The following is a 7,970-nucleotide window of genomic DNA, read 5'->3' as shown; positions in this document are numbered from 1 at the left end:
ACCCCCAAAGGGCTTTGCCATCTCCAAAGGCAAGAGGGGACAGAGGGTCAACGAACTACTCCATACACACCTCAGTCAAATGGTATGAGTGAACACACAAAGAGAAGAATCATTAGCACTACGTAGGCCCTTTTTCATGTGGTGAGTGCACCCAAAGAATTCTGAGGTGAGGCGGCTATGAGGTGATTTACATATGCAACAGACTACCTACAAGGGCCTTGCCTGAGAAGGAAACTCCCTGCGAGCAGTGGTTTGGATGGAACCCCACCTACGATGATCTACGTGTCACGAACGTGGCTTAGCATGAAAAAAGGTTTTCACGTGACACATGGTTATGAGTTACAGGTATGTTATTGTTTTACACATATGACCTATTCAGGTTATATGATTTGTTATGTGTGGGATTTGTGATGCTTTTGCACATGGCTCAAGTATGAGTCATGGGATATGCACCTGATGAGTATGCCTTGCGAGTGTGCCTTGCAGGTAAGCCTTGCACATATGATTTATGTTTCGCACATGACCTCATAAATGAGGTCATGGGTTTCCCGCATATGACTCAGTGGAGTCATATGACTTGTTTATTGCGTTATGATTGGTTTATGAGTTTTGTACATGACCTCACTATGAGGTCATGGGTTTTGAGCATGTGATAACTTTGGTCACATGACTAGTTTGTTATGATTTTGTTACGCGCATGTGACCACTTTAGGTCACATGACAAAGGGTAGGAAGAATACTATATAAGGAGGTCGATGCGATTGAGGAAGATAGGTTCTTCACGCATTGTTCTAAGTACTTTTCCTCGTACTTACTGTTGCTTCGCCTCGCGTGTTTCTTTCGCCATCATGATGGGCCTTGATACATTTAATTCTGGAGGAGATATCTGAGTTCGCTCAGTAGTTCCTAGGGTCTTTGGTGTTAAGGTCTGTTAGGTGTTGCGTGGCGGATAACCTGTTTGCATCTGGTTTCGTTGGGTTTGTTATCTCACTATACTAGCACTTCGAGCACTTATCACGGTCGCATATGAGCCGCTTTCAGTAAAATGTCTATGGCTTCCTGTCTATCATCTACTCCCAGGTTTCATGTTCGATTGGGGTGATTGAACATTCTGTTTGGGGGGATCACCCTTGTCGTTCTTTGGGCCAGCTCATGTCTTTTGTTGGGCTTTAACAGAGTCCTTAGTTCTCACGATACAAAGCTCCCTTGGGTTAGACTGATGACCTTCCCAAGTATCAATACGTCATACCGGCCGCATCAATTCACTGGGGAGGGGGCCTCACCGGCCCCCCCCCTCCTCGTTACTACATGTTTCTACAGTCGGGTTCCTACAATGTTGTTTATCGCCATTCCGTTGGAGATTTTGTCCTTGCGGTATTTACAGCGATTCAGTCAGGAGTCTCCTCCTCGCACCCGTGGGGATGGCTTTGACCCTGAAAGGTCTTACCCCCTGGTCTGGTGATTGTTGCTACCTGGGGTGGTGTGGGACAATTGGCTGCCAGACACTCGCGTTGTCTGTGCTTCTAGATGGTTCGGTTATGGTCTGTGGTTGGCGGCTTCACCCATTGCAAGTGGGGCCTACCTTCTGTTTGTCTGCTTCTGTTAATTCGCCCTCTCCCATCTTGTCGCATCAGTTGGGGATGCCTCTTGCCCGTTGTTCGGTCCGTGCCTGTTGCCGGACCTGTGGTGCTGGCTTTGGCTGGCTCTGGTTACTCTTTCCAGACTTGGTTGGATTTCGGTTCTGCTGGGTTGGATGGTATCGCTGGTGCCCGTGCCTTCGGGTGTTGGTGCTGCCTCCTTTTTGGCTCCCAGCTGTGGGTGGCAGGCTCCCCTCGGCGATATGATGCTGAGGGATGGGGCTCTGTTCGTGTGGCCAAGATCAAGGGCTGCCTGGCGGGGCTGGGTATAAGTTGTCCTGTGGCCGTCGGATGGCTGATATGTCTGAGGGGCTGGGGGGGCTAGAGGGGCTCTGTGGCGTCTGGTGTGTGGGGCTTGGGGGGGGCTGATTGGGGGGGGAGAGGCACCTGCGAGCACCGGTCGGGCATGCGTCAGGTTGGGCGATGTCTAATTAACTGTTTCCGGACCGGTTTAGGCTGCTGGGCAAAGCTGCTGAGTGCTGTAAAGCTCCCAGGCGGCCCCCTGGGCTGATGGCCACCTGTGCGGATAGTGAGTTGCGACCACCTGGTTGGACTTGTTTGGGCTCTGCGTGCTGGGTGTTGTGGAAGTTTGTTTGGTTTCTTTGGTTTGGCAATGGGCTTGGCTGGCAGGGGCAAGGCACCACGGGTGGGAGATGGGCCCCACTAACTATTTCGGTCTGTCACCACCTCTATGTATTTCTTTTGCTTATGAGTTTGTTTTGGGGGACAGGCAGCGGGTATAGGTCCTCCTCACCATTGCGCTCCTCGGAGGCACTTTTGGGGGACAGGCAGCGGGTACAGGTCCTCCGCACCATTACGCTCCTCGGAGGCACTTGGCAAAGTGGGTATATAGGGTCGATAGCCTGCCATGCAGATGCGAGAGGTGGACATGTTGGTCACCTCCTCTCTGCTATTGTATCGCCTGTAGTTTAAATTTGTTTTGGTTTGTTGTTAGTTTTCTACTGCTGTAGAGGTATTGGGGGACGGTATTTAGACCGAGTGGTAGTGGTTTTGATTTTGTTAGACGAGGAACCTGGATGGGTCGGTCTCTTGCTCGGCTTTGGCTATGCTTGGTGCTGGTTGGCTTCATACTAGAGGGGCTACGGAGTTGGACCGGTGAGGGCGCTGGGTTGTTTGATGGTCTTGTAATTAGTTTCCGTGCCGGCATGACTCAGGGATGGCAGGTGCGGGACCGTAGACTTAGTTAGCCTAGGATTAGTGGTATACCGGTTAGCGGTATCCCTGTGCGGGCGGGAGCTCATCATATGCCAGTGTTGGCGGTACGAGTTTAAATAAAATTAGATTGATTTCTAAGTACTTTGCCTGCTTATTACTTTAACAAATATAAAACATCTTTACGATTATTATCTTTATTACAACGTTATTGTTATGCCAAGAAAACTCCATCAAGCAGACTAGTTAGAGAAAGCTTACGATAGGCGTTCCCGATAGAAGACAAAGGTCTTGTACTATCGGTAACGTAGGCAGAGGCCTAAAGCTATGGTCAGACATAGAAAGAAAAAGACAGAAAGACAAGTATTGTTCCCCGTCGCCAAGAACTAACTATCTAGAAAGGGATCGTTACATTACAAAGCGTCACCGCAGTGCGACACCAAACGACATAAGATGACATCCTTCAATCCAGACAGGGAAGGAGAAATAGACATCGACGATCAAAACATTAATCTAGGAGGATTCAGCGATGCCTTAGATCACGTCTCAGCAGAATCCTCGAGAGCCGCAAGCTCAGTAACTACAGAGAAAGGATCACCAGTCGATAGCTCTCCTGTAGGAACTCCACGACCCGAGAAAATGTCGGGATCTGCTGTACCTATGCCACCGGCCCCAGCCGCTCCGGCACCAGGAACCGGCATACTTGGAATGACTGAAAATCAGTTTCAGGCATTTCTCGCAGCCACACGAAATACAGGGCAAGGAAATGTCCAAAGACCGAAAGCAAAGCAGCCCGACACATACAAAGGAGCTGAAGATAAGCTACGAATATTCTTGGCACAATGCGAAGGGTATTTTGCTATTAAGGAATATGGAGATTAACATGATGAGATCAAGATTCCATATGTGGAATCTCTGCTCAGAGGACTCGCAGGACAATGGATCATGCCTTTCCAAGATGGAAGGAAGCAGAGGGAATAGGTCAGATACGAAGAGTTGAAGGTGACACTCTTCGAACAATTCGGAAAACCTAATACTAAAGAAACAGCAAGACGAAAGCTAGAAAAACTGCAACAAGGAAAACAAGCATTCTCAGCATACTGGAACGAATGCCAACAATTGGAATACGAGGCCGAGTTTCATGATGCTACTTTCTACATCATCCTCCTGAAAAATTGCAGCGAGAGACTACAAGAGGCATGGGGAATCTCAGACCTGCCCTATACGACAGCCGAATGATTTGCAAGATGGGCAATCGATAAAGAAAGCAAACTAAACATGGTTCGAAGTAACTCGGAAAGCACTGTAGCGCACAGGGTGGTCCAATCATCTAGGAATGTGGACGGGACCTTCAAACCGCAAGGACCTCGAGGAGAAACTCGAGAATTACCACCTGACGAGCCATTGGAGTTAGACAAATCAAGAGCAGGACCTGCTCTGAACCTGTCTAAGGAAAAATATGCCAGAAGAATGAACGGGAAACTCTGTCTAAGGTGCGGAAAAGCAGGACATCGAATCTGAGAATGCAGAAGTCGACCTGACAACAGATACCAAGGAAGCAGAGCTGCTCGAAATGATCATTTCAAAAATCAAAAAAGGAGCAAGATCCACGAAATGATCGCAGAAGAGTCACTGGCGGAAAATGACAAGGGTCTGCAGAAAACGGTGGTCTGGGAGACCCAAGATTTGGACCTGAAAAACCCATCAAGTTAGCGAAGTACTACACGGCACTACACACGCAAAGAGGAGAAGAAGATAGAAATCATGTGATGATCAAAACGAAGATATACAACAAAGGAAACCAAGAAACAACAATATATGCAATGCTCGACTCTGGGGCCACCAAAGACTTTATCAACAAAGAAATATGCTACAAATACGGCCTCGACCTCAAACAAGAGAAGAAAGCGAGACAAGTCTACTTAGCGGATGGAAAGCCAAGCGCTATGGGTCCTATAACCCATATGGCGACAGTACTTATGGACATTGACAACCATAGGGAAACGGCAATGTTTCAAGTAGCAGATCCAAAAAGCCATGAGATAGTTTTAGGGATGCCATGGTTACGAAAGCAGAATCCGACCATCGATTGGAACGAGAACAAGAGGACCTGTACAAGCGAACTATGTGCAACACAATGTCTCAACTGTTCGCCTGTGGTCTGCTCAATTCCGATACGAGAAGCGGAAGAAGAAACTTTCTATGCAAAGTTCGCGGAGATGCGGCAAGATAAGAGAGTCCGGATACAAAAGCTGGACGAAGAGGCAAAAGTACCTACCAAGGGTTCCAAAGGGGCAGCAGGGCACGACCTATATGCCAACGAAGGAATCAAGATACCTGCCAACAGGAAGGCAATGATAGCGATGGGAGTAGCCATTGGACTCCCAGAAGGCACCTACAGACGAATAGCACCCCACAGTGGTCTAGCGGTCTAACATCCGCTCATGACCATGGCAGGAGTGATCGACGTCGACTATACAGGTGAAATCAAAGTGGTCCTAGCCAACGCAGCTCAAGAGGACTACCAAGTCCAGAAAGGCGATCGAATCGCACAATTGATAATCGAACAAATCAACAAAGAGGATCTGTATGAAGTAGATCAACTAGAAGAAACCACAAGAAGAAACAAGAGATTTGGAAGTACGGACCAAAACCAGCTCAATACAACAAAAAGAATCGAGATCAAAGAGATCACAGCACAAGCCTTCGGACGGTACTATCGAAGAGGAGATACAACAGGAATTCTCAAATGGACATACGAAGACGAAAAAGCAGTTCTAGCAAAAATCAACATTAGCACAGAGCTAGCAATCTAGGACAAGAAATACCAAAGCAAAAAGGGATGGAAAGAATTGGTTCCAAAAGAATATCACCAATTCACAAATCTATTCCAATAAGAGGAAGCTACGGAGCTACTACCTCGAAGACCAGGAATCGATCACGAAATTCAGCTGGACAAAGATGAAAAAACGGGAAAGACAAAACAAATTCCCTACAAGAGGTTATACCCCCTAGGAGAAGCAGAGCTCAAAGAACTTTGGAAGTACATCGAGCAAAACCTAAAGCGAGGATGGATCAGAGACTCTTTCGCGTCAGGAGGATCCCCAATACTATTCGTCAGAAAGAAAGAGGGAAATATGAGACTCTGAGTGGACTACAGAGCCCAAAGTTGGGTTACCAAGAAAGACCGATTTCCACTACCCTTGATTGGAGAAGCACTGGACAGACTACGGTCAGTGAAACACTTCACCAAACTCAACATCAAGGACGCATACCACAATATATGCATCAAGGCAGGAGATGAATGGAAGACTACATTCACCTCAAGATACGGAATGTTCGAATACTTGGTTATGCCCTTCGGGCTAACCAATGCACCGGCTTCATTCCAGAGATGGATCAACAAGTACTTAATAGGTACCTCAACATATATTGCATCGTATACTTGGACGATGTACTCATATACTCGGAAAGCATACAATAACACCAAAAAGATATCAGCAATATCATGGCTGCAATACAAGGATCAGCAATGAAGATCAAACCAACAAAATGCGAATTCCATAAGGAAGAAACAGAATACCTCCCATTTATCATCAATAGAAGTGGGGTCAAGGTCAACCCTGTCAAAACAGCAGCCATATAGGATTGGGCCAAACTAAACAATAAGACAGATGTTCAATCCTTTATGGGATTCTGCAACTTTTATTGAAGGTTCATAGAGGGATTTAGCAGGCTTGCAAAACCACTCTATAACCTAACAAAGAAAGACAAGAAATGGGAATGGGGAGAAACCGAACAAAAGGCATATGATGCAATATGAATACATCCAACGTCGGTACCCGTACTGGTTCATTTCAATCCAAACCAAAGGACAATGATTGAAACGGATGCTTCAAAATATGTATGTTCAGGCATATTATCGCAACAATGCGATAATGGAGAAAAGAGGCTAGTGTCTTACCGATCCAAGACAATGACCCCTGCAGAGTGCAACTACGATGTTGTAAACAACGAACTATTAGTGATAGTTCAAGCAATAAAAGAATGGAGGAGATACATTTTGAACAACGACCATCTAGTCAGAGTTCTAACTGACCACAAGAACCTAGTCCCGTTGATGACTACAAAAGAACTGAACGACTGCCAGATAAGATGGATGGAACACCTCAGCAAATACAACTTCAAAATCGAATACAATCTAGGCAAAGAGAGCGGAAAGCCAGATGCCCTTGCAAGGATTGCAAGCCATAAACCACAAACGAAAGAAGACGAAAGAATCAAACAAAAAACACGAACCCTATTACCAAAAACCTACTTCGAGGCAATAGGGGTTATCCAATTCACATCAACGGAGGAAAGAGGAATTGAGAACGCAAGCGAGAAAGACAAAACAATTCAGGCAATCAGAGAAGCTTCAGAAGAAGGGAAAAAGGAGATGAAAGGAATTGCTCTGGGTTTATACCAATGGAAGGACCGAAATATGTGGTACGACGGCAAACAATGGATCTCAGAAGAAGAGGGGATAAGGACAGATATCAAATGACGACAACATGATATCAGAATGGCTGGACATGGGGGAATGGCTAAAACCACGGAATTTATCATGAGGTTATTCTATTGGCCAGGACTGCGCGAAGATGTCAAACAATATGTCAAAAACTGCGACATCTGCCAAAGGACGAAAACGGCTAAACACGCACCCTATGGATTACTAAAATCAAACAAAGTTCCCAAACAACCATGGGAAACAATTACTATGGATTTCATCATGGACCTACAGACATCGCAAAATTGCGATAGCATACTGGTCGTGGTGGATCGTCTGACCGAAATGAGTCATTTCATCCCAGTTAGAAAAGACATCAACATGAGGGATTTTATACAAACATTCTTCCCAGAGGTCTTTCAACTTCACGGCCTCCCAAAGAATATCATTACACATCGAGGAACAGTATTCACATCGGGACTATGGAAGAAAGTAACTCGAGAAATGGGAATACAAAACAGAATGAGTACAGCATTCCACCCACTGAGAGATGGACAAATGGAAAGGGTAAATGCGATAAACAAACAATATTTACGAGCCTACGTCAATTATGAACAAGATGATTGGTACAAACTGTTATCTATGGCCGAATTCGCATACAACAATGGAAA

Source organism: Tuber melanosporum (genome assembly GCF_000151645.1).
Source record: "Tuber melanosporum whole genome shotgun sequence assembly, scaffold_217, strain Mel28".
In the NCBI taxonomy this organism is placed as follows: Eukaryota; Fungi; Ascomycota; class Pezizomycetes; order Pezizales; family Tuberaceae; genus Tuber; species Tuber melanosporum.
Note: the sequence above shows the minus strand (reverse complement) of the source record.